The sequence below is a fragment of the Heteronotia binoei genome, chromosome 6, assembly GCF_032191835.1.
Source record: "Heteronotia binoei isolate CCM8104 ecotype False Entrance Well chromosome 6, APGP_CSIRO_Hbin_v1, whole genome shotgun sequence".
Taxonomy (NCBI): Eukaryota; Metazoa; Chordata; class Lepidosauria; order Squamata; family Gekkonidae; genus Heteronotia; species Heteronotia binoei.
The window spans coordinates 13,093,107-13,120,798 of NC_083228.1; the positions used below are offsets into that span (position 1 = coordinate 13,093,107).

A 27,692-nucleotide genomic window follows, 5' to 3' on the forward strand; every position below is an offset into this window, starting at 1 on the left:
GACACTGGGGGAGGAGCCAGGAACAAGGGTGTGACAAGCATAATTGAACTCCAAGAGAGTTCTGGCCATCACATTTAAAGGGACAGCACACCTTTTTAAATATCTTCCTTCCCTAGGAAATAATGAAGGATAGGGGCACCTTCTTTTGGGGCTCATAGAATTGGACCCCCTGGTCCAATCATTTTGAAACTTGGGGGGTACTTTGGGGAGAGGCACTAGATACTATATTGAAAATCTGGTGCCTCTACCTCAAAAAACAGCTCCCCCAGAGCCCCCGAAACCTCCAGAACAATTCCCCATTATACCCTACGAGAATCGATCACATAGGGAATAATGAAGACATTTCCCTCTCTCTCCCCCCCCCCTTTCTGGCCAGTCTGAAGCAGCGGATCAGCCTCTCTACTCACCATTTGCTGCCAGCTTCTTCACAGAAACACACACAGACACACCATCCTAAATTGAAGCCTTTCAAGTCAAGGCTATGGAGGTCAAAGGCACATGGTCCTTTGCGGGTGGGGCTCCCTCTCCCCCCCCCCCCGCCAGCCAGCTGATTGGGGCGGGAAGCAGCCTGGGAAAACTGAAGAAAGGCTGCTGTGATCAGGGCTGGGTGGGAAGGGCAGGGCAAGGAGAAGCTGCTGAGATCAGGGCTGGGTGGGAAGGGCAGGGCAAGGAGAAGCTGCTGAGATCAGGGCTGGGTGGGAAGGGCAGGGCAAGGAGAAGCTGCTGAGATTGAGGCTGGGTGGGAAGGGCAGGGCAAGGAGAAGCTGCTGAGATCGGGGCTGGGTGGGAAGGGCAGGGCAAGGAGAAGCTGCTGAGATCGAGGCTGGGTGGGAAGGGCAGGGCAGGGCAAGGAGAAGCTGCTGAGATCGGGGCTGGGTGGGAAGGGCAGGGCAGGGCAAGGAGAAGCTGCTGAGATCAGGGCTGGGTGGGAAGGGCAGGGCAAGGAGAAGCTGCTGAGATCAGGGCTGGGTGGGAAGGGCAGGGCAAGGAGAAGCTGCTGAGATCAGGGCTGGGTGGGAAGGGCAGGGCAAGGAGAAGCTGCTGAGATCGGGGCTGGGTGGGAAGGGCAGGGCAGGGCAAGGAGAAGCTGCTGAGATCAGGGCTGGGTGGGAAGGGCCGCCATTCCCCCCTGCTTTCCAGATGTTTGGCTAGCGGGGGGAGAAGGCTCCAAATCGGGGGTCCCCAGGCAAGGCGGGGGATTTGGGAAGCCTACTAAGCAGTCACCTAGTTTCCTAGTGGCAGGGCCAGCCCTAATACTAGGCCACCACTGGGCATTGCTGGGAGGATTTTAGGACTGGGGACGATGTGACATCACTTCCACTCACCTGCATTCCTGATGCAAATTTGTACACTAGAGAATTCAGACTGCCGTGCTGTAGAAAAAAATGGACCCCAGCCCCATTTCTCTCTCTTGCTTATAGTTGTAAGTAGTCTTTTGCAGAAACATAATTCCAGTCCTTTCCAGAATGTGGGCATGTTTTTGGGGTGCTTTTTCTTTCTTTCTTTTTTTTTGAAGAGCCCCGTGGCGCAGAGTATTAAAGCTGCAGTACTGCAGTCCTAAGCTCTGCTCACAACCTGAGTTCGATCCCCAGCAGTAGCTGGGTTTTCAAGTAGCTAGCTTGAGGTTGACTCAGCCTTCCATCCTTCCAAGGTTGGTAAAATGAGTACCCAGCTTGCTGGGGGGAAAGTGTGGATGACTGGGGAAGGCAATGGCAAACCACCCCATAAAAAGTCTGCCATGAAAACGTTGTGAAAACAACGTCACCCCAGAATCAGAAACAACTGGTGCTTGCACAGGGGACCTTTCCTTTCCTTTTCCTTTTTCTTATTTACTGTAGTGAAAGATGATTAACAAGGAAAAGGCGTCCCTCTTGTATGCACACAGTGCAATATAATTTCCCTCTCCAAGCAGAAGCCTTTTAAGATGAAGAAATACTACAGGGAATTGATCTTTCTTTAAGGAATTCATCAAAATTGTCTCTAAATTGAACTTTATTTCCAATTTAAGTCTTTTTTTGGCACTTTACCGGAGACAAAAGCAGTTTCCATCTAGACACAATGCTGCTGGTACAAAAATGGGCCTTTTGGAGAAACTGCTTTTTACATAAGGAAGATTGGTGTAATGAGTCAAGTTCTTTTGCTTTTCCAGCAGCTGAATGCAAAGTTGCACGAGGGAGGGGGGAGCAAATTCAGATAGATTTGCTGTTGAATGTTCATCATTACTTTGGAAAAAAAAGGTAATTTTCATCATTACTATTAAAAAAAAAAATCCAAGATGTGACTGGATGATTCTTGCTTGTGCAAAACCTTAAAAGCAGCATTAAGGAAACAAAGGAGGCTTTTAATGATCAAAGTTTTAACCACACCGAAGATTTCTCAAAAAGTTGTTCTAGTGGTCTGTAATATATACTGTGTTCGATGCATTTGTAGTTCACACAGAACTGCTTTATTGGTGACCACGTTCTACAAAGAAAATATGGCGGGGCCAAGACCCCGCCTATATGAATTCCCAATAATGTCCCTCCCAAGTCCATACCAAATCATGGCGGTCAAGCTTCGCTCCATGACCACTCGTTGGTTGCTGTACAGAGTTCAAATCATCCGAGTCCTTAGGCAGACCCACAGTTTGCCGAGTGCCCGCGAAACTACTGTGGAGCAGTAAATTCAGTGCAGTCACCTCATGTTGCCAACTCAGTACATAACATAGTCCAATGATGCCATGAGTGTTATTTACCTAGAATCAACTTTTGGCTATATCATAGGGCAATAAGAACATAAGAGAAGCCATATTAGATCAGGCCAATGGCCCATCCAGTCCAACACTCTGTATCACACAGTGGCCAAGAATTTATTTATTTATATATACCCACACACACACACACATACACACACACACACACACTGTGGCTAATAGCCACTGATGGACCTCTGCTCCATATTTTTATCTAACCCCCTCTTGAAGCTGACTATGCTTGTAGCCGCCACCACTTCCTGTGGCAGTGAATTCCACATGTTAATCACCCTTTGGGTGAAGAAGTACCTCCTTTTATCCGTTCTAACCCGACTGCTCAGCAATTTCATTGAATGCCCGCAAGTTCTCGTATTGTGAGAAAGGGAGAAAAGGACTTCTTTCTCTACCTTCTCCATCCCATGCATAATCTTGTCAACCTCTGTCATGTCACCCCGCAGTCGACGTTTCTCCAAGCTAAAGAGCCCCAAGCGTTTTAACCTTTCTTCATAGGGAAAGTGTTCCAAACCTGTAATGATACATTCAACCAGGGCTCTCTCTCTCTTTTTTTTTTTGTAGAAAAAGCCCAGCAGGAACTCATTTGCATATGACGCCAAACCCTATTATTTGGATATTAGGCCAATACCTCCTGACGCAAAGCCAAGTGGAACTGTGTTCCTGCTCAACCCCCCCCCCCCCCCCCGGTCCCCCAGCACCCATCCTTTTGAAAGTGGGGAGTTTAGATTACGAACGTCTTGTATTGGCCATTACATATACAGCTCTTCATGGGCTTGGACTCTCATATTTGTGAGAATGCCTCTCCCGCATCAGAGCAAAGTCTTTTGCAGGGTCCAAGCTGCAAATTGGGACGATCAAGAGCTGCCTGTACCCTTGCCTTCTCTGCTGTAGGATGGCCTACCTGAAGAGGTCAGGAAGAAGATGATTTTGGATTTGTATCCCGCCCTATACTCTGAATCTCAGAGTGGTCACAATCTCCTCTACCTTCCCCGCCCCCCACAACAAACACCCTGTGAGGTGGGTGGGGCTGAGAGTGCTTTTACAGCAGCTGCCCTTTCAAGGACAGCTTCTATGAAAGCTATGGCTGACCCAAGGCCATCTCAGCAGGTGCAAGTGGAGGAGTGGGGAATCAAACCCGGTTCCCCCAGATAAGAGTCCACGCACTTAACCACTACACCAAACTGGCTCTCGCCTTACGCCGCTCTCCCTTTCCTCTTCTAGTGGGGCTTCCTTCCGATTTCACACTATCTGCCCCGGGGCTTCCACTCCCCTAGGTTTCTGTGAGCAATGCAAAGCTGAATCATTCAGGAGTGTGGATGGGCGCATACAGGGGAAAAAGAAATGCGGTTCGGATGAAACCAGGAGGTTCGTTTGCAAACCCTGTTGAAACCCTGTGCAGCGATAGACTAACGATATCAGACATATTTAAACAGGGCTTACAGAAAGTCTGAAAAGCAGCTGAGTGGTAGGGAGCTGAGCTGTTTTGGGACCGTCTCGTAGAGTTCCCTTTAGCAGTCTGAGAAACTTGTGGCTTTCACCAAGACCAGAAAGCAGGAGTTTAAAGAGACTCGGACCGATTTCTCACTCACCTTACGCCGCTCTCACGCTAAAAACCAGTTTCTGTTTCCCGCGCGAAAACGCTAATGTTACTTGCAGCCCCGGGGCAGAGAGTGTGAAATCGGAAGGAAGCCCCACTGAGAAGAGGAAAGTGAGAGCGGAGTAAGGTGAGTAGGAAATTGGTGTCGGAGTCCTTTTAAACCCCTGCTTTCTGCTCTATCCATGAACTGCCACGAGCTGCGTTAAAAGTTTGCAGAAGTTCAGGAGGGTAGAGCTGGCACAAACTTCAGTGCGCAAACCGCGAACTGGGCAAAATTTGCCACGAATTTTGCTTTGTGGATCGATTCGTCCCCATCCCTATTCAAGAGGGCTTTTCTTTGCAGGCAACGGAGTTGTGCTGCACTCTATTATACAAAAAAATAGATAACTTATTAGCGACTGTGGACTGTGCTACTGTGTGCTGAAAGTAAGAAGAAGATGATGATGATATTGGATTTATATCCCGCCCTCCACTCTGAAGAGTCTCAGAGCAGCTCACAATCTCCTTTACCTTCCTCCCCCACAACAGACACCCTGTGAGGTGGGTGGGGCTGGAGAGGGCTCTCCCAGCAGCTGCCCTTTCAAGGACAACCTCTGCCAGAGCTATGGCTGACCCAAGGCCATTCCAGCAGCTGCAAGTGGAGGAGGGGGGAATCAAACCCGGTTCTCCCAGATAAGAGTCCGCACACTTAACCACTACACCAAACTGGCTCTCCTACTATGAAGTTTTTGTATCATTTAACAAGGATAATTGTTAGGACAGGGGTGTTGAACTCATTTGTTACGAGGGTCAGATCTGACATAAATGAGACTTTGTTGAGCCGGGCTGAGCCATGTTGGGCAGGCCATAGCAGAGATATGAACTTTTTAAAGGACACAGACAAACACAACTTCAGATTTTTTTTAAAAAAAAAAAACCTTAAAATAAAACATGCTCAAAATATTAGCGCTTGTTGGCCTTAAAGGTGCTTCATTGTATTTCTCCCATGGGATCCAGGGAACTGGGCAAAGGAAGCTCTGGCTCTTTCCTCCCCTTCCCAGGGGACCAGGAAGGGGAGGAGCCTCAACCAATGGAGAAAATTGAGGTTTTGCTCTGCAGCTCCTGTGCAATTGAGCAAGCCTTGTAAAGCAAGCTGAGATGCAGAAGGACGCAAGAGAGAGGGAGAAGGAAGCAGACAAGAGCCACTTGCTTGGGGACCTGATAGGAGCCCTCTGGGGGCCTGATTCGGCCCCCAGGCCGCATGTTTGACAACTCCGTATTAGTATTTATGCTTTGCTTCAGTTCCATTTTTTTAAGGTTTCTGATTGATCCTGCAACCCTAATCCTTTTGCATTTATTGATCACCCCATCTTGTCAATCACATTGACTCATATATATTTGCCGATGGTGTAGCTCAGGACTCAAACTTACTCATTACCGTAGCCAGGCAATGAGCATCGCAGAGCAGCCTTTTCTGACGGAAATAAAGAAATCTGCACTCCAAAGCGATGGAAGTAACAGAAGTCCAAAATTACTAAAGAACTGACATTTTGCAACATTCTCAGCACACCAAGCAAATAAACCGGCAGTGGGCAGAGATGTATGTTGTTGCGAACCTGTGTAGGCATGACACATTTTCTTGTAAGGTTTTTTTTTAGGAGTTCCACAGATGGCTTGCATGCTACCATTTGTTGCTGATGATGGAAGGGACATTTGTGCCATTGGTGGGGGTGTGTCTGATATTTCCTCCTCCAACTGCACATCTCCCACTTGGCTCCCACCTCATTTGTGTGGTTTGGCTAACCAACAGGAACCACATTTCAGGGGAAGGGATGTGGTGGGCTTTTGTAGTGAAAGTCTGGAGGCAGAGAAACTCCTGCTGGAGCAGGGATCCCTAACCTTTTTGAGCCTGCAAGTACCTTTGGAATTTGGCCATAGAAGACGACGACGACTGCAGATTTAAACCCGCTCTTCTCTCGGAATCAGAGATTCAGAGCGGCTTACAATCTCCTATATCTTCTCCCCCCACAACAGACACTCTGTGAAGTGGGTGGGGCTGAGAGGGCTGTCACAGCAGCTGCCCTTTCAAGGACAACTCCTGCAAGAGCTATGGCTGACCCAAGGCCATCCCAGCAGCTGCAAGTGGAGGAGTGGGGAATCAAACCCGGTTCTCCCAGATAAGAGTCCGCACACTTAACCACTACACCAAACTGGCTCTCAGTCGGGGGCTGCTGAAGGTGGTGCCCCACCCTTTCAAATTTGTGGCGCTCCACCCCAATCTTCTCCCAGTTCTGGAGGAAATCACAAATGTCAGTTCTGGGGGAAACCATGAGTGTTCTTTGTCTGAAGTGAAATCATGAATAGCGTGAGCCAGTTTGGTGTGAGAGCCTGTTTGGGGCAGTCGTTAAGTGTGTGGATTCCCCACTCCTCCTCTTGCAGCTGCTGGAATGGCCTTGGGTCAGTCATAGCTCTTTTAGGAGTTGTCCTTGAAATGGCAGCAGTTGCAAGAGCTCTCTCAGTCCCACCCACCTCACAGGGTGTCTGTTGTGAGGGGGAGGGGAGAGATAAGGAGATCGTGACGGCTCTGAGACCAATTTTGGACTAGACCTTTAATCCTGGTTTAACTCTGTCCACAAACTGATATTCTACACTAGAATCAGAGAAACCAACTCTATGATTCTATGATTTTTGTGTAGAATATCAACTTCAGGACAGGGCTAAACCAGGATTAATAATCTAGTGTGAAATTGGTCTGAGATTCAGAGTATAGGGTGGGATATACATCCAATATCATCATCATCTTCATCATCTTCTTCTTCCTCCTCTTCTTCTTCCTCTCCTTCCTCCTCCTCTTTTTCCTCTTCATCCTCATCTTCTTCTTCCTCTTCTTCTTCCTCTTCATCATCTTCCTCTTCATCCTCATCATCTTCCTCTTCATCCTCTTCTTCCTCTTCATCCTCTTCGCGCTCATCACCTTCTTCATCATCTTCCTCTTCATCCTCCTCTTCTTCTTCCTCTTCATCCGTAACATCTTCCTCTTTATCCTCATCTTCTTCCTCCCGTTCTTCTTCCTCTTCATCCTCATCTTCTTCTTCCTCTTCTTCTTCCTCTTCATCATCTTCCTCTTCATCCTTACCATCTTCCTCTTCATCCTCATCTTCTTCTTCTCCCTCCTCTTCTTCTTCATCTTCATCATCTTCTTCATCATCTTCCTCTTCATCCTCATCTTCTTCCTCTTCCTCTTCATCATCTTCCTCTTCATCCTTATCATCTTCTTCCTCCTCCTCCTCTTCTTCTTCCTCTTCATCATCTTCATAATCTTCCTCATCTTCTTCTTCCTCTTCATCCTCATCATCTTCCTCATCATCCTCACCTTCTTCCTTTTCTTCTTCTTCCTCTTCATCCTTATCATGTTTCTCTTCATCCTCATCTTCTTCCTCCTCCTCTTCTTCATCTTCCTCTTCATCCTCATCATCTTCATCATCATTTTTTTCATCATCATCTCCTTCTTCATCTCTTTCAGCATGTTGCGCAGGGTTCCTCCCCCAAAGCAGGTCACATTTCCTCCTCACGCATGGCAAGCCAGGGTCTTCCCTTATAGACGCTTGCCTGCTTTGTTCTCTTCAGTTGATCTCTGTGGGCTCGGCTTCCACGTAACCCGACCCCCTGAGGTGGTTTCCCTCCATGGAGCTTTGGCTTTTGCTTGCCTCCCAGAACCTCCTGGGAAACAGAGAGACAGGCTCCAGCAATCGCAGAGCTGCTGCTCTGAGGTTTTGCCTTCCGCTCCACTCTCGAGGGAAGAAGCAGCTTTGCAAGCTCCGTGTCGGTGCACACAGGTTCTTGGTGTTTTGTCAGGAGCCATGACAAAGCGCTCAGTAGACTTCTATTCTTGGTAATTTAATGTAATTTAGATCCATTTAATTGACTTTAATTAGCATCACCAAGGCATCCCCCATCTGGCTACGGGACTGGTTGGGAAACTTGTGGTCAGGCCGAGCTTGGAGCAGGTGGAGACTGAAGAGTCAGCCTGAGGGTGTAGGGACTCCATGTTCTTGTTCTCCCACTCTTTCCCATATTTGTCCTCTCATTCATTCATCCTTTCCTGTTGCTGACCAACCAAATTTCAGGGGAAGGGATATGGCAGTTTGGTGTAGTGGTTTAGAGCCAGCTTGGTGTGGTGGTTAAGTGTGTGAACTCTTATCTGGGAGAACCGGGTTTGATTCCCCACTCCTCCACTTGCACCTGCTGGAATGGCCTTGGGCTAGCCATTGCTCTGGCAGGAGTTGTCCTTGAAAGGGCAGCTGCTGGGAGAGCCCTCTCCAGCCCCACCCACCTCACAGACTCAGAGCGGCTTACAATCTCCTATATCTTCTCCCCCCACGACAGATAGATCGTAAGCCGCTCTGAGTCTCAGGTTCAGAGAGAAGGGTGGGGTATAAATCTGCAGTCTTCTTCTTCCTCATCTACTACAGATGTTAATTTTCATGTGACTCTGGGGACCTCAAACCTTATGTTCTTCAAGGAGAGGAGACTTCACGAGAAAGCCGGCGATGCTTGGCGACTGCCTTCCCTCTGTGTGGATGGCGCCATGGCTCTTCCATAATAACACAGGTGGAAGTTTACAACCAGTGGTGCAGGTCTGGGAGATGCCACTCTGTGGAGCTGGGTGTCAAAACCACTGCCTGAACTGGGAGTTCACCCATCCACCTTTTCCCTTTCTGCTTCCCCTCTGCTGCTCTGAAAACTGCCTCCACTATCAGCCTCTTCCCAGTCAGCAATGTATTCTGTGACGTCGCCTCTGATGTCACAATGGCCACCTTTTGGTCTCTATGAGGATAGACCAGTATATAAGCCTCTTCCCAGTGAGCTATGTATTTTGTGACATTGCCTCTGATGTCACAATGGCCATTCTGGTTTCTATGAGGACAGACAGCTATATAAGTATCTGCGCAGACCCATAGGCTCAGTTGGCAAACTGGAGGCTTCAAGATGACACTGAGCAAAAAGGTTTCATCTGGGTTTCCTGGGAAATAAAAGGCGAAGCTTCCCAGCATCTCATATAAAATGTAAGATGCAACTGAGCCTCTGTGGCAGAGTGGGGGGAAAGGATGTGTATTCAGTTCCACTGAGCTGAAAAAAACCTGATCAAATGATCAAATGATGATATGGCTATATAGTAAGAACATAAGAACAAAAGAGAAGCCATGTTGGATCAGGCCAACGGCCCATCCAGTCCAACAGTAGCCAATACACACACACATATATATACACACACTGTGGCTAATAGCCACTGATGGACCTCTGCTCCATATTTTTATCTAACCATCTCTTGAAGCTGGCTATGCCTGTAGCCACCACCACTTCCTGTGGCAGTGAATTCCACATGTTAATCACCCTTTGGGTGAAGAACGACTTCCTTTTATCCGTTTTAACCTGTCTGCTCAGCAATTTCATCGAATGCCCACGAGTTCTTGTATTGTGAGAAAGGGAGAAAAGTACTTCTTTCTCTACTTTCTCCATCCCATGCATAATCTTGTAAACCTCTACCATGTCACCCCGCAGTCGACATTTCTCCAAGCTAAAGAGCCCCAAGCGTTTTAACCTTTCTTCATAGCGAAAGAGTTCCAAGCCTGTAATCATTCTAGTTGCCCTTTTCTGCACTTTTTCCAATGCTATAATATCCTTTTTGAGGTGCGGTGACCAGAACTGCACACAGTACTCCAAATGAGACCGCACCATCGATTTATACAGGGGCATTATGATACTGGCTGATTTGTTTTCAATTCCCTTCCTAATAATACCCAGCATGGCGTTGGCCTTTTTCTGTTATATATGGATATATAGTAATCCTGAATTAATTTGTTCCCCAGTCAGCCACAGCCAGCCCTAGACTATCTGGTACCCTAGGCAGGGCTGACGTCTGGTGCCTCCCCTGCACTGTTAACATCACTGAGTCACATGGGGGGTGTGCGCCCAATCTGTACCCCCATAAGGCTAGCACCCTAGGCGATCACCTAGTTTTCCTCGTGGCAGGGTCGGTTCTGCAGTTAGCCTGCCATGGCTAGTCAAGTAGGGAAGCAAAGGGGAGGGACGGTGAGTAAGTTTCACTCCCCTTTATTTAAAAGCCACACTCTCTCTTCCCTTCCTTTGGGAATATTAGCGAATATCAAGTGAAACTGATCAGCATTATCTCCCATTAGGGTTGCCGGCTCCAATTCAAGAAATATTTGGGGACTTTGGGGGTGGAGCCAGGAGAAAGGTTGTGACAAGCATCACTGAACTCCAAAGGGAGTTCTGGCCATCAACTCTTAAAGGGACCGCACACCTTTTAAATGCCTTCCCTCCACTAGAAATAATGGATAGGGGCACCTTCTTTGGGACACCATCATCGCAAGGCATCTGGTCCAATCTCTTTGAAACTTGGAGGACCTTTTTAGGAGAGGTATCCGATGCCATGCTAAAATTTTGGTGCCTCTACCTCAAAAAACAGCCCTCCCAAAACCCAAGATACCCCTGGATCAATTCTCCATTATACCCTATGGGAATCAATCTGCATAGGGAATAATGAAGTGCCCAGCAGACATTCCCCTCTCCACTTTCTGATGACCCTGAAGCGGGGGGAGGGCCTCTGAACTGGGCAATCTCCTGCCCCCACCTGGGGATTGGCATCCCTGCGTCTCATTCATTTGTGGGTGTGGTGTATCCCAGTCTGAAAGATGGAGATTTGGGAGGAAAGCATTGGGGGAGAATTAGTGGATGTGGTTAATGGCGGGCATGGAGAAAGAAATGATGGTGAGTCTGAGTCAAGCCAGAAAATGAACCGGAATTTCCTTAGACTTCAGATGCCTTGGGATGAAGTTAATGTTAGGAAGCTTAGATTGAAATGACTAAAGAGAAGACTCTTTAGAGCCAGTTCGGTGTAGTGGTTAAGTGTGCGGACTCTTATCTGGGAGAACCGGGTTTGATTCCCCACTCCTCCACTTGCACCTGCTAGCATGGCCTTGGGTCAGCCATAGCTCTGGCAGAGGTTGTCCTTGAAAGGGCAGCTGCTGGGAGAGCCCTCTCCAGCCCCACCCACCTCACAGGGTGTCTGTTGTGGGGGAGGAAGGGAAAGGAGATTGTGAGCCGCTCTGAGACTCTTCGGAGTGGAGGGCGGGATATAAATCCAATATCTTCTTCTTCATCTTCTTCTCTTATCGAAAGCCAAAAGCAGGTTGGTTTGTTTCAGTGGCTGGTTGAAGACGCAAACGAATACCTGAAATATCAGAACTGGCCTCGCAGATGCATTATGCTTGCTGTCACACTATATTTGACGAGAGTTTAAAGGTTTCCAGTAAAACTGGTTTTATCTCCTTCAGAAGGGTGTTAATAAAGGAGAGGTCTAGGAACTGGCATTCTCTTCCATAACTGTCACTTCTGGACACTTGCAGCTGCAGGTGGAGGAGTGGGGAATCAAACCCGGTTCTCCCAGATAAGAGTCTGCGCACTTAACCACGACACCAAACTGGCTCTCGGGTAGACATTTTCTTCAGGGGAAATGACCGCTATGGCCTAGAGATCATTTGGAATACTGGGAGATCTCCAGCCGCTCCCCATCCTGGAGGTTGGCATATCCCTAGGTCTGAAACAAAATGGAAACCGTAGTCTGCGTGCTTTTAAAGGTGTTGTGCTATCAACCGGAGAAGAAATCTCTGGGCAACCATAACCATAACTGAAAGATGAATGTCCTCTGTCTCATTGCTTTAACAGTCGATAATTTTCATGTGTTCAGTCGTGCACGATTCTGCAAGCAATATATAATATACGGATGTAACCCATCCCGAGCCCATTTTGGGAAGGGCGGGATATAAATTTTTAATAATGATAATAATAGAACCTCTTCCTGTTGGGCTTTCGGAGCCCCTTTTGTAACAATTTTTCGCTAGCCCCTACCCCTCTTTTATCTCACATACTCTGGTCCTTTTTGTGGGAAAACTAGGGTTGCCAAGTTCAATTCAAGAAATACCTGGGGACTTTAGGGGTAAAGCCAGGAGACATTGGGGGTGGAGCCAGGAACAAGGGTGTGACAAGCATAATTGAACTCCAAGGGAGTTTTGGCCATCACATTTAAAGGGACAGCACACCTTTTTAAATGTCTTCCTTCCATAGGAAATAATGAAGGATAGGGGCACCTTCTTTTGGGGCTCATAGAATTGGACCCCTTGGTCCAATCATTTTGAAACTTGGCGGGTCCTTTGGGGAGAGGCATTAGATACTATATTGAAAATTTGGTGCCTCTATCTCAAAAAACAGCTCCCCCAGAGCCCCCGAAACCTCCAAATCAATTCCCATTATACCCTATGAGAATCGATCTCCACATAGGGAATAATGAAGTGCTCAGCAGACGTTCCTCCTCCTCCCCCCCCTCCAGTTTCTTGCGACTCTGAAGCTGGCCTCTCTACTCACAAGTTGCTGCCAACTTCTTTAAAGTAACAGACACCCCATTCCAAGAGGAAGCCTTTCCAACTGGAGACTGAAGCCTCCGGAGGGGGAAAGTCACATGGTGGTTTTGGGGGCGGGGCTTCCCCCCACCAGCCAGCTGACTGGGGGCAGGAAGGAGCCTGGGAAAGCGAAAGAGCCCCTGCTGGGACCTGGGGATTGGCAAGCCTAGGGAAAGCCCAGCAGGAACTTATTTGCAAATTAGGGCACACCCCCTGGCATCGCCATTGTTTCACACTGGGCTTTTTTGTAGAGAGCCCAGCAAGAACCTATTTGAATATTAGACCATACCCCCTGACACCACCATTGTTTCACACAGGGCTTTTTGGTAGAAAAAGCCCAGTAGGAACTCATTTGCATATTAGGCCATACCCCTGACGCCAAGCCAGCCGGAACTGTGTTCCTGTGTGTTCCTGCTCAAAAAAAGCCCTGCACACAGACTGTTACTTATTTAAATTTGTGTCCTGCCTTTTTACCCCTACAATGACATGGAAGGCAGTTGATAATGTAAAATGTGTTGACACCTTTCCTGGTGCCAGCCATGTATTTCCAAAAAGTGGGTGTGGCCAGCTGGGTCGGCAGGCCCTCTGATTGGCCACTGGAAATCCGATTGGCCATGCAAATTAAAATCATTTCGTTTTGATGGCAGCTGCCCTCGCAGTGTTGGCTTTGTTCTTTCTCTGACTCCTCTGTCCCAATGCATTTTTTACAATTTACTCCTATTGCCCTCTGCAGCTGGGCTTCCTCTCGGTGGCCATTTTGTGGCGGTGTCCCTCACACTGTGTCAGGATTTCAACAGTGCCCACAGACTAGTAAAGGCTAGGAACCCCTAACATTCATAATAACCCCTAACATTCTATTGGCTGAGACTCCCCTCCCCTCAGTCCCTGGGGAAGGAAGGAAAGAGCCAGAGCTTCCTTTGCCCAGTTCCCTGGATCCCATGGGAGAAATACAAAGAAATCACCGTTAAGACCAACGAGTGCTAATGTTTTAAGCATGCTTTAAGGTTTCTTTTAAATATATATATATGTGTGTGTGTGTGTGTTTGTGTTCTTTATAAAATTTATATCTCTGCTATCTAACACACGGCCCGGCCCAACAAGATCTCTTTTATGTCGGATCCGTCCCTCATAACTAATGAGCTCGACACCCCTGGCTTATACCCTTTTAAGTCCATTAAAGTCAGTGGGGTTAGAAAGGGTGCAACTCTGCTTAGGGCTGTACTGTAAATGATTTTTAAGGTGCCACACAACTCTTGATACAAAGAGAACAATCACATCTCGCCCTCTGGACTTCTTTAATACCAAATTTCATGGTACATAGGTTCAGAAATATTCTCTGCTTATAAACACTGAAATCCTCTTTATTAAGCTATATATGATTTTAGGAGCAATTTTTTTTTTAATTTATATATATATATATATATATATATATATATATATATATATATATATATATATATATATAAAATTTCTGCAGGAAATCTTCTGCAATGCCTAAATGTGCCCGAAATACATTTGGTGGGAATCTTTAGCCAACCCTTTAATGGCCTTTGGGTGCTTAAAGGAAAGCTTTCAAAAGAAATGGGGGATCAGTACAAAGTAGATTAATTCTAATTTCTATAAATAAGCCATAAAAAAGTTGCACAGTCTGCTAGTCCCCCGCACCCCCCCCCCCCCCCGCCACCATCAGTGTGGAGTCTGCAAGGCTGCTGACTCTGGGCTGGCAAAGCGAGGAGTTAGGGGAGGGATCTCAATTGGGTATAGTGCCTTATGGCTGTCTTGTTTTTGCCTTTTGATTGATTCTTACTGTCAGGGCTTTTTTTGTAGCAGGAACGCCTTTGCACATAAGGCCACCCCCCCCCCCTCCGATGTAGGCAATCCTCCAAGAGCTTACAGGGCTCTTATTACAGGACCTAGCTCCAGAAGGATTGGCTACATCAGGGGTGCGCGGCCTAATATGCAAAGGAGTTCCTGATACAAAAAAAGCCCTGCTTACAGTATAGGATTGCGAAGTACTCCATGGCCTCCAGTGGGGGGGGGGGTTGCACGTGCAGTATTGACATCACCCACATCATCACGCCAGCAATGTCATGTGCCAGTCGCTGTAGGAGCTCTCCAGATGTTTTTTTGCCTACAACTCCCATCAGCCCCAACCATTGGCCATGCTGGCTGGGGCTGATGGGAGTTGTAGGCAAAAAATGTCTGGAGAGCTACCATTGGCCACCCCTGCTATGGAGACAACTCGTTACATGTCAAACTATTGGGATTTCATGTATTTAATAGCTGGCTATGAAAGCTCATCTCTCAGTAAGCCATAACAGATGTGTGCATATGTTGTTTGTGCACCAGACTGAAATCTAGATTAATTGGTCAGATAGATTCATAAGTCCATCAATGGCCACTAGCCTTGGTGACTCACATTTAGAGGCCTCTATGCCCTGTTGTTGGCCCTCCAGAGGACCTGGTTGGCCACTTTGTGAGACAGGATGCTGGACTAGATGGACCACTGGGCTGATCCATCAGGGCTCTTTCATGTTCTTATGAAGGCCTCAGCCTCTATGCCTGTTGCTGGTCCTCCAGAGGACCTGTTTGACCACTGTGTGAGACAGGATGTTGGACTGGATGGACCACTGTCTGATCCAGCAGGGCTTTTCTTATGTTCTTATGCTTTCTTTGGCCACATCTTCCTTTTCTAGCTTTCTGTTTATCTCATGTTGCCCGTCCAGTCCAGTACTATCTACTTTGGCAGAAGCTCTTCTAACCATTTAGACCAGTAGTCTTCTTCAGGTTTGCTACCCAAGTCTCTTTTAACCACAGCTGGGCCTTGGAACCACCCCCATGCCAGGCATTCTTTAGCGCCCAGCTGTGCCCTCACCCATCCTTTTTTACCTCTCTAGTACTTTGGTGAGTCTCTTCAACATACTGGTGGGTCTGAGAGGATTGTTAAGAATATAACCGAATGTTCACACTGTGAGGCTGGAGGCATTCGTGCTCCATTCTGGGAAGAAGGAAAATTCAGTCCAGCCTAGTTCAAGAGCTGTTGTTTTGCTTTCCAGCTACTTAGGTTGGGCGTCTTTTTGGCCTGTGGTATGCAGGCTATGTGTGACGGGTGCACCCAATTGCATATATGAACATATGAAGCTGCCTTATACTGAATCAGACTCCCAGTCCATCAAAGTCAATATTGTCTACTCAGACTGGCAGCAGCTCTTCGGGGTCTCCAGCTGAGGTTTTTCACACCTATTTGCCTGGACCCTTTTGAGTTGGAGATGCCGGGGACTGAACCTGGGACCTTCTGCTTACCAAGCAGATGCTCGATCTCTGAGCCACCATCCCTCCCCTCTTGTATTTACTTGCATTTCTTGCAAGTTCCAGCACCGTCTCTCTTTCTAAACCGATTACCTGCATAGCCTTCACTAGGAGGTTCCTACTTTTTACAGCACAGCTGCGTTTGACACATACAGAGGATGTCTAACTGTGCCTGGTTCTGGTGTTTCTGTCTGAATTAGGCTTGGCAGGTCCTTCCTGGCCACCAGCATAGGGTGGTGGATAGGGTTACCAGCTTCAGGTCTGGGGGACTCCTGGAGAACTGGAGATGGAGCCTGTGGAGGACAGCAGCCTCAGTGGGACACAGTGCCATAGAGTTCACCCTCCAAAGCAGCCATTTTCTCCAGGAGAGCCAATCTTTGTCATCCAGAGATGAGCTGTGATTCTGGAGAAAACCCAAATTCCACCTGGAGGTTGGTGCCTCTAGCTGAATCCCTGTCTATTGGTCCACTGTGTAGATGGCTTTCTCTCCTCCTCCAGTGACACAGGTTAGGCTGAGAGTGTTTGACTGGCCTAAGGTTACTCGGGAAGCTTCCATGGTGTAAGGTTTTGCCCAGATACTATCACAAGACTCATTGAATAAAGGCAGAAGAAGCTGGGGATAGCAACCAGGGCTGGCTTGGAGCAGGCAGGTACGGCCTAATATGCAAATGAGTTCCTGCTGGTATTTTCCCTACAAAAAGCCCCTTGTGAAACAATGGTGATGCCATGGGGTGTGGCTTAATATGCAAATGTGTTCCTGCTGGGCTTCTACTAAAAAAGCCCATGTGAAACAGTGGTGACACCAGGGGTGTGGCCTAACATGCAAATGAGTTTCTGCTGTTTTTTTCTACAAAAAGCACCACGTGAAACAATGGTGACACCAGAGGGTGTGGCCTAATATTTAAATGAGTTCCTGCTAGTTTTTTTTCTGCATAACCCCTCCGATAATAACCATTATCAGCATGTGATTGCAAGACTGTGTCTTGCCAGACAGAAGTAGATGGACAGTCCCCCAGCAATTATACCTTACAAAGTAACAGCCCTACTTTTCCTCGTACCCACCACAGTAATTTGAATTAATATAAAGTTCTTTCTCAGGCCTCAGTGTTACTTCCTCTCAAGGTCACATTCCACGTGCTATTCCCTTTGCAGTTGGTCCATATCAGTGTTACCCAGGTTAGAGCTCCCCGCACTCCTCTTCCACTTGCAGGCCCGGGAACATTTCACTACCCACAGAACACTAGATGCCTAAAAGGACCAATGGGTGTTAATATTTGTGAATTCAATTACAGCATGGGGATAGTACGTCATGGATACCAGTGCCTCAGCATAATAATCAGTCATTAATGAGCAAGTATAATAATGCCAGTAAAACAAATAGCAGTGCCGTCTCCAGCTATACCTGTCAGGGACTTTTTCATGATGTGGTAGAGAAAGGGTTCAAAGCTGGGTCTCCCAGGTCCTTGTCCAACCCTTTAACTGCTGTACCACACTGGTGCTGTGTTACATTCACATTTACGTCAGGTTGTGCCTCCATAACTGGCAAGCTTAAAAGAAGATGCTAAGTTCATCATGGAGCATTATGAGGAGTTCAGTTTGCAAGACAAAATGCCCCTCTGGCCCAAGATAAGAACATAAGAACATGAGAAGCCATGTTGGATCAGGCCAATGGCCCATCCAGTCCAACACTCTGTGTCACACAGTGACCAAAAAAACCCAAGTGCCATCAGGAGGTCCATCAGTGGGGCCAGGTCACTTGGTCCTAACACTGTTGCCCCTCCCAAGCACCAAGAATACAGAGCATCTCTGCCCCAGACAGAGAGTTCCAACAGTACACTGTGGCTAATAGCCTCTGATGGACCTCTGCTCCATATGCTTATCCAATCCCCTCTTGAAGCTGCCTATGCTTGTAGCTGCCACCACCTCCTGTGGCAGTGAATTCCACGTCTTCACCCTTTGGGTGAAGAAGTACTTCCTTTTATCCATTCTAACCTGACTGCTCAGCAATTTCATTGAATGCCCACGAGTTCTCGTATTGTGAGAAAGGGAGAAAAGTACTTCTTTCTCTACTTTCTCCATCTTGTAAACCTCTATTATGTCACCCCTCAAACGACGTTTCTCCAAGCTAAAGAGCCCCAAGCATTTTAATCTTTCTTCCTAAGGAAAGTGTTCCAACCCTTTAATCATTCTAGTTGCCCTTTCCTGCACTTTTTCCAATGCTGTAATACCTTTTTTGAGGTGCGGTGACCAGAATTGTACACAGTATTTCAAATGAGGCCGCATTGTCAATTTACACAGGGGCATTATGATACTGGCTGATTTGCTTTCAATTCCCTTCCTAATAATTCCCAGCATGGCATTGGCCTTTTTTATTGCAATTGCACACTGTCTCTCGACATTTTCAGTGAGTGATCTACCATGACCCCAAGATCTCTCTCTTGGTCAATCTCCACCAGTTCACACCCCGTCCACTTGTATTTATAGTTTTTATGTATCTCCATATATATTATAGATATCTGGCAGCATGGCAGTTGTGATTCTGTGAGATCTCTGGCAGTGTGGCAGTTGTGATTCGTGAGAACTCCAGGCCCCACCTGGAAGTTGGCACCCCAAGCTGTTAATGATGCTAGCCGTGAACGATGCAGCTAACTGGAGAGAGTAGGGATGCAAATATCTACATTGTGCGTAATGCCTAACTCGGCTCTAAGTACATGGTATGATTCTATTTTTGTACCTAAACCTTTTACCAGGTTTACTGGAAGTTGCCAAAGAACGCAATGTGTATGGGTGGGTGGGGGGAAATCTGCAGATTAAATATATGTGTGTACATATGATGCAGCGTGGGTGGATGAAATCTTGACGTTCCATCCGTCAATACCCGTGCATTATAACAGAAACCTTATCTTGCTCTTGGTTTCTGCCACTAATTTCTGAATGGGCGCTCCGGTTGTGTGGGTGGAAGTACTGTATATGCTCTTTCTCTCTCTCTCTCATGTATTATATATACACAAAAAAATGCAAAGTGCTCCTGCGTAATGTCCTTTGGAAAACATCAATGCTTGTTTTGATGTACCATTTCCAATGCCATTAGAGGATAATACATCAAATGTATGTAGATGCTGAAACAGGCGGTGATCTGGTGATTCAAGACCTAACAGACTTCATCTCTGGATATTTCCAACCTGTTTTTTAAAAAGGATATTACGTTGTTTGTTGTGGTTTTTTTTTTTTAAGGACATACCTACATAGACCTTTATTGGCATATCAACAATCACAAAATGGATAAAGCATCTTATCTTAGTATATAAGATCTAACACAGGGTTGTCGAACTCATTTGTTATGAGGGTTGGATCTAGGCTTGCCAATCCCCAGTTCCCTGCGGAGGTTCTTCCGCTTTCCCAGTCTCCTTCCCGCCCCCAGTCAGTTGGCCGGCAGCGGGAAGCCCCGCCCCTAAAGCCACCATGTGATTTTTTCCCCTCAGGAGGTTCCAGTCTCTGATTGGAAAGGCTTCCTCTTGGGATGGGGTGTCTGTGTTACTTGGAAGAAGTTGGCTGCAACTCGTGAGTAGAGAGGCCAATCCCTCACTTCAGAAAGAGGGGGGAGGGGGGGAGGAATGTCTGCTGAGCACTTCATTATCCCCTATGTGGAGATCAATTCTCATCGGGTATAATGGGGAATTGATCTGGAGGTTTCGGGGGCTCTGGGGGAGCTGTTTTTTGAGGTAGAGGCATCAAATTTTAAGTATAGTATCTAGTGCCTCTCCCCAAAGAACCCTCCAAGTTTCAAAACGATTGGACCAGGGGGTCCAATTCTATGAGCCCCAAAAAGAAGGTGCCCCTATCCTTCATTATTTCCTATGGAAGGAAGACATTTAAAAAGGTGTGCTGTCCCTTTAAAAGTGATGGCCAGAATTCCCTTGGAGTTACATTTATGCTTGCCACACCCTTGTTCCTGGCTCTGCCCCCAATGTCTCCTGGCTCCACCCCCAAAGCCCCCAGATATTTCTTGAATTGGACTTGGCAAGCCTAGTTGGATCTGACATAAATGAGACCTTGTCAGGCCAATCCAGGCTGTGTGGGGCTGGGCCACGTGTATACCGATTTAAGATTAAGTAGCAGAGAGATAACCTTTTTAAAGGGCACAAACACAACTAAAGATTTTTTAAAAAACCTCTTAAAATAAAACGTTAGCACTCATTGGTCTTAAGGCTGCTTTCTTTGAACACATTGAACACATGAAGCTGCCTTCTACTGAATCAGACCCTCGGTCCATCGAAGTCAGTATTGTCTACTCAGACTGGCAGCGGCTCTCCAGGGTCTCAAGCTAAGGTTTTTCACATCTATTTGCCTGGACCCTTTTAGTTGGAGATGCCAGGGATTGAACCTGGGACCTTCTGCTTGCCAAGCAGATGCTCTACCACTGAGCCACCGTCCCTCCCTTCTTTGTATTTCTCCCATGGGATCCAGGGAAGTGGGTAAAGGAAGCTGCCTACCACAGTTATAACATTAAATTATCAAGCCACAGCCCTGTCGCGGTGGCCATTTTTTGTGCTGAACAAGCATGTGTCTTTTGCCTTGGTGTAGCATTCCATCCCTGCAGTGGAGCTGCGCCAGCCTTTCCCTCCTTCTCCAGGGGACCAGGAGGGGAAGGAACTTCAACCAAGGGAGAAAATCAAGGTTTTGCCATAGAGTTTTCCCAGAAGCGCCTAGAGCAGACATCAGTGGCGCGATGAATGCACTCAAGGGTGACATCATCATGCTATATGTACTTTGCGCACGCGAAACAAGTCTCTCCCCACCCCCCGCCCAGCCTCTGGCAACCCTACTGTTTCAGTAAAGTGAATTTCTGACCCATGGGGTTTTAGAGAGATGATGAAACCTCCAGAGACTGTAGCTGTGAAGAATTCCGCTCTACTGCTGCTGAGAGCTTCCAGGGAACGGAGTTTATCATGCATTATTGACATTTCCCCCCCCACACACACACACCATTCCCCCTTTTTTATTCTGAGTTGGTCAACCATGCCTAAAAGCATTCAAGAAGAATTGCCCGGATAGCCAAACTAGTTGATTCTCAATTCCGGCCTACATTAAGAGCAATTGTGCTTGATTCTTACAAGTTTAGCCCCAGGTAATGGCCTCTGTACTAGGTTTGGATGCGATCTGTCATATCTGAAGAGTGCATTACCCATCCGGATTAATGTGGCATGGGTGAAGCTTTCTTCATCTTTCTTGTGTGAAATGTCTCAGTCGTTGGCTCAGGCAGCGTTCGCCCATTTTGAATTTGATATTCCTGGATCTACGGTTGAGTTAGCTTTAGTGAAAGCTTGATGGGCCTTTCATTTCTTTCTGCCAGGTAAGAAATATGTCATCTGTACATTTACACCGAAACCTGATCTGGCTTTAAGAAAGGTTCTTGGATGAAATACAGAGACGTGGGCTTATGCATGCTCAGGGGTTTCCCCCCCAAAAAATATGTAAATTGAGCAGTGTTAACAGGGCTTTTTTTGAGCAGGAATGGACAGGAACGCCATTCCGGCTGGCTTGGTGTCAGGGGGTGTGGCCTAAGATGCAAATGAGTTCCTGGTGGGCTTTTTCTACAAACAAGCCCTGTGCAAAACAATGTTGATGGCAGGGGGTGTGACTAGGGTTGCCAAGTCCAATTCAAGAAATATCTGGGGACTTTGGGGGTGGAGCCAGGAGACGTTGGGGGCGGAACCAGGAAGAAGGGTGTGACAAGCATAATTGAACTCCAAGGGAGTTCTGGCCATCACATTTAAAGGGACAGCACACCTTTTTAAATGTCTTCCTTCCATAGGAAATAATGAAGGATAGGGGCACCTTTTGGGGGGCTTATAGAGTTGGACCCCCTGGTCCAATCATTTTGAAACTTTGGAGATACTTTGGGGTGATGCATTAGATACTATACTTAAAATTTGGTGCCTCTACCTCAAAAAACAGCTCCCCCAGAGCCCCCGAAACCTCTAGATCAATTCCCCATTATACCCTATGAGAATCGATCTCCACACAGGGAATAATGAAGTGCTCAGCAGACATTCCCCCCCCCCCATTTCTGGTGACTCTGAAGCAAGGGACTGCCCTCTCTACTCATGAGTTGCAGCCAACTTCTTCCAAGTAACACAGACACCCCATCCCAAGAGGAAGCCTTTCAATCGGAGACTGAAGCCTCTGGAGGTGGAAAGGCACATGGTCCTCTGGGAGCGGGCTTCCCCCCACCGCTGGCCAGCTGACTGGGGGCGGGAAGGAGCTTGGGAAAGCGGAAGAACCCCTGCTGGGACCTGGGGATTGGCAAGCCTATGTGTGACCTAGTATGCAAATGAGCTCCTGCTGGGCTTTTTCTACCAAAAGCCCTGTGCCAAACAATGGTGGCATCAGGAGGTGTGGCCTAATACGCAAGTGAGTTCCTGCTGGGCTTTTTTCGACAACAAAACAAAAACAAAACCACAACATATAAAGGAGACACGCTGGAGATCTTCATCATGCCACTGTGGCCGCATAAGAGAAAGTAACTTGCAAAGTATGATGGGAGCAAGATTTTATGGTGACCGTTATACAATTCAAGAAGCATTCTGAGGTCGATGCTGAACTTGGTATCATTTAGTACACCTTCCGGTGATATCAGGGCTGTGTGGCACAGGGAAATGAGTTGTGCTGTTGAGCTCCAGCACCTGTTTTTCTATGAAATGACCCCTGGCGTCAGCGGGCACCACATTGGAGACCCCTGTCATACGGGAGGGAAAGAGGGAAGGAAAAGAAATACAGAATTATTTTTAGAGAGTGCTCGTGACTGGGTCTGCAAGGTGGTCCTCTCAGCCAGTGAGTTTGCAGGATATGGGTTTGCCGATCATACCACCTCCGGTCACCGATCTCCTTCCTGCTCATCTATTTAGAGGCTCCACCAGGGCAGGAACACACAGGAATGCAGTTCCGGCTGGCTTTGTGTAAGGGGGTGTGGCCTAATATGCAAATGAGCCCCCCTGCTGGGGGTTTATGACAAAAAAGCCCTGCGCAAAGCACTGGTGACATCAGGGGGTGTGGCCTAATATACAAATGAGTTCCTGCTGGGCTTTTTCTACATAAAAACAATCCTGGGCACCACCATTTGTTGCAGCTCCTGCCATTTTGTGGCTGACGTCATTTCCCGCAGCAGCCATTTTGTGGCGGCACCCACCATGCTCTGTCAGAATTCCAAAGGTGCCTGCAGGTCCAAAAAAGGCTTGGGACCTCTGCCTTAGATCATGTTCTTTGGCCACGGGTCTGGGCAAAGAGGGACTACGTTCTCCTTAGTGGATTTTTGATTTCACTTCAGCCTGCCTCAAACACACCTTCTTGTAACTCCTGTTCGATTGCGTAGGCTCTTTTGATTCAGCATCTAGCACCTTCCAGTGCTAGATGCTAAATCAGGCCATGTGAACTTCGTATGAACTGCTAACCTCATTCTAAAACATATGGGCCTCCTTGTCAGTTCTGTAGGCCCTAGAACTGGACGGTTGTGAAAATAAAAAGGCAGGCATGTGGTATTTTTTACTTGTGTACATCAATCAAGGGAAGGCAGGTTCTAAAGAGTGCACATGCACACGACCCCACCATTTTTGCCTTCTCGGGTCTGTGCAGACACCGGAAGGTGAGAGCGGCAGGGTAGCGTGTGGGCTTGGAGTGAGTGCACACACAGGTGGAGGAGGAAGAAGAGGAAGAAAGAAGATGATGATGATGGATTTATATCCCATCCTACGCCCTGAATCTCAGAGTCTCAGAGCAGGCACAATCTCCTTTACCACCCCCCCCCCCCCCACCCACAACAGACACCCTGTGAGGTGGCTGGGGCTGAGAGAAGCTGCCATTTCAAGGACAACCTCTGCGAGAGCTCTGGCTAACCCAAGGCCATTCCAGCAGGAGCAAGTGGAGGAGTGGGGAACCAAACCCAGTTCTCCCAGATAAGACACATAACCACTACACCAAACTGGAGGGGAGGGGGTGCCTGGTGTCCTGGTAGGCCAAGTGGTGACTTACCTGGCCTACTCCTTACCTGGCTGCCTACCTGGCCTACTCCTACATGCCGGCCTTGGCCTTGATACTCTTTGCATCAGTTTTACATCAACACTGGACATTATTTGCTCAATCCAAGGGCGGGGGGAATTGAGGACCAAAGAGTGCTTTCCTGAAAGGGTTCCCTCGAGATCCCTGTAGACCAGGGCTGGTCAAACTTGCTTAACATAAGAGCCTCATAGAATAAATGTCAGATGTCTGAAAGTTGCAAGACATGAATGTCAGATGTTTGAGCTGTGAGACAAGGAAGGAAGGCAGGCAGGCAAATAAATGGGGTTGGAGGAGGGAGGGAGAGGTGGAAAGGAAGCAACTTGAACTCTAAATGCATTCTCCAAGCCACCCAATAGGGCAATGGGAGCTTCAAGAGCCACATCATATGTGTGAAAGAGCCACCGTTCGGCCACCCCTGCAGTAGGCTGTTATCCTTTGTCTTTCAGAATTATTTCCGTACTGTAAAACTAGTCTCTCTCAGATTCACATAGAGATCTGCTGCTTCTTTTCAAGTGAAAAATGATGCCGTTTTTTTTATTTTTTTGTAAACTACATCTTGATTTTAAAAACTGATAGGTCCACCGGAGCCAGACGGTATTTCTCCGTGGCCCTGCCTCAGCTTCAGCTCCCCAGTTCTCGCTTGGGGGAACAGGGGAGTTTAACCTTGCAAATCCTAATTAATGCACAAGCTCCCTTTTCCTTCAGCATGTAGCCTGAACAATCTTCTAGGTGGGTTGCTCGTTCAGTTTCCGTGCGGGCAAAATTAGTAGCGCACCTGGTATGGCGTGGTTGGATCCTGTCCATCAGCGCTGATGCAGCAAAACTATATATAGACAGCGTCTGCTTAGGCAGGTTGTAAATCTGTTTGGAACACTTCTTGAGAGCTCTGGAGAGCAGTCAAAGGGAGAGATTCCCGCCCCCCACTGCAAAACCAATAGAATTATTATTATTCAGCACCATTAGTTCTAATGTTAATTGCCATGGGCACATTCAGTTAGTTCAAGGGATGAGTATTTTTTTTTTAAAATGGCTGTTATTGTTTGTTTGAAATGATGTCTTTTTAAAGAAATAAAGCTGTAATTTGTGGATCGATGCTCCATCCATCATAAGAACAAAAGAACATAAGAAAAGCCATGTTGGATCAGGCCAGTGGCCCGTCCAGTCTGACACTCTGGCCGTTTTCCCACTGACCTTACTCCGGAGCGACATCCCTCTTCACCGCGCAGCGTCTGCGCGGATTTCCCACCAACTGCTGCGCACAACCAGGAAGTGCCGCGGCTTTTGCATCGCAGATGTAAACTGCTAAAAACCAGTTTACATCTGCGACGCAAAAGCCGCGGCTCTTCCTGGTTGTGCGCAGCAGTTGGTGGGAAATCCGCGCAGACGCTGCGCGGTGAAGAGGGACGTCGCTCCGGAGTAAGGTCAGTGGGAAAACAGCCTTTGTGTCGCACAGTGGCCAAAAAACCCAGGTACTATCAGGTCCATCAGTGGGGCCAGGACACTAGAAGCCCTCCCACTGTTGCCCCTCCCAGACACCAAGAGTACAGAGCATCACTTGCCCCAGACAGAGAGTTCCAACAATATCCACAGTGGCTAATAGCCACTAATGGACCTCTGCTCCATACATTTATCCAATCCCCTCTTGAAGCTGTCTATGCTTGCAGACAAAGGGGTGGGGGAGTTTTGACTCAAGCCATGGTGGGGCTTTCTTGCATCTGCAAGGGAATAGGAACTACCAAGCAATACTCCCTCTCAGCTGTAGGCAAAAATTCTGCTTCGTGAGCTCCTGGTATGACAGTTAGGAACAAGCAATTTGGCTACTGCACAAGTTGATTTGCTCCGGGGACATCCTCCATGAACTAAGACAAAGACGTATGAGCTGGAGGCTAAAAAGCTGTGAGCTAGCCAGGGTTGGCCCTGCCACTAGGCGAACTAGGAGATTGCCTAGGGCGCTGTCTTTGTGAGGGCGCCAATGGGCACCCCCTCCTTCTGACTTGGAGATGTTATCAGTGCAGGGTGTGTGTGTCAGAAGTTATCCTTGCCTAGGGTGCCAGGCAGTCCTGCTCACATGAACTCCGCGTAGAAGGAACGCTGCTGTCAAGATAGTTCTCCTCGCTGGCCCGCTCTCTGGCGTGTGCTATCGGCTGGCATGAGGGAATGCGTTTCCTCCGAAGCAGCCTTTTTTCTGATGTGTGGATGGTTGCTAAGACCCAGATAGGTACTGCCGGCTGTTCAGCTCTCTTGCTCTCCTGTGTGCGCTCTGCAAGCATTGCCGTGGGGCTTTTGGGCTGGCAAGGGTTAGGAGGTCTGTGCTTCCCACTGTTCATAGAACTATATCAGGGGTGGCCAACGGTAGCTCTCCAGATGTTTTTTTGCCTACAACTCCCATCGGCCCCAGCCATTGGCCATGCTGGCTGGGGCCGATGGGAGTTGTAGGCAAAAAACATCTGGAGAGCTACCGTTGGCCACCTCTGATATAGTTCAAGTAGTGTGCTTTTAAACTTCAAGATGACACCAGAAGGCAGTTTTGAGTTGCATCTATGTGGGAAGCACACTTGATGTTTAGCCCCCCCCCCTCCCCATGCCAGATCCATATTTGGAAACTCCTGGAGATTTGGGAATGGAGTCTGGGGGAAGGCAGGTACCTCAGTGAGTTCAATGCCATAGGGCAGGGGTGCTTGGAGAATGTGTTTAAAGTGTGATTTCTCAGGGGAACTTCAACCCCACCTTGGAGGACGGTCACCCTACTTTAGGAACTGCAACATTACATATTTGCTGTGCTTGGAAAAGTACATATTTGCTGTGCCAGTTTGGTGTAGTGGTTTATGGGTGTAAAGTTACATTCTCATCCATGTGAATTGCCCTGATAGAGATATAACCATGTGCCCTTTCCTTTTCAGGGGGAAAGATTGAGAGGATTTCTTTTCCCGCTGCCCTTGGTCCTGCACATTAATATATGGAGAACAGCTAAACTGGTCATATGGCAACCACAAGCAGGGGTGGAATTCTAGCAGGAGCTCCTTTGCATATTAGGCCACACCCCCTGACATAGCCAATCCTGCAAGAGCTTCCAAGGCTCTTTTTTGTTAGCTCTTGGAGGATTGGCTACATCAGAGGTGTATGGCCTAATACGCAAAGGAGCTCCTGCTAGAATTCCGCCCCTGAACACAAGATATATCTAAACAGGAAAATACAGCTTTTCCAACAAATAAGAGACACTGCTGTCTATTTATAGTAGGGCTCTGTCAACCAATTAAAGACAGTTTTGAGAATAATGTGCCTTTTAACTAATTGAATTTGAACACAGTTTGCATATTACCCTACTGCAACACAGGCGAGTTTTCGCAAGACTGAAGGTCAAAGTAATTTATGATTCATAAATACAAGCTACCATTCTTGACTAAATGAAAACACATTTTCTTGCCACTTCTCAATACATAACCAGCACAGACCATCGACCCATGTGCTTTAATCTGGGCCACACCAGTTAAAACTCACCATTTGTGGACTGATCTAATCTGAATAG

At 47.5% G+C, this 27,692-nt stretch overlaps 1 protein-coding gene and 1 non-coding gene across 3 annotated transcripts in view; one reads left to right on the plus strand and one right to left on the minus strand.

Annotated features, from left to right (window-relative positions):
- The window catches only part of LOC132573533 (pro-neuregulin-3, membrane-bound isoform-like), a 1,173,232-nt gene that overhangs the window by 103,821 nt on the left and 1,041,719 nt on the right, over positions 1-27,692 (plus strand). The gene's annotated exons all lie outside the window — the stretch shown is intronic.
- Positions 20,475-20,541, minus strand: TRNAA-GGC (transfer RNA alanine (anticodon GGC)). The gene has a single exon. It is a non-coding gene; the product is annotated as a tRNA-Ala (tRNA).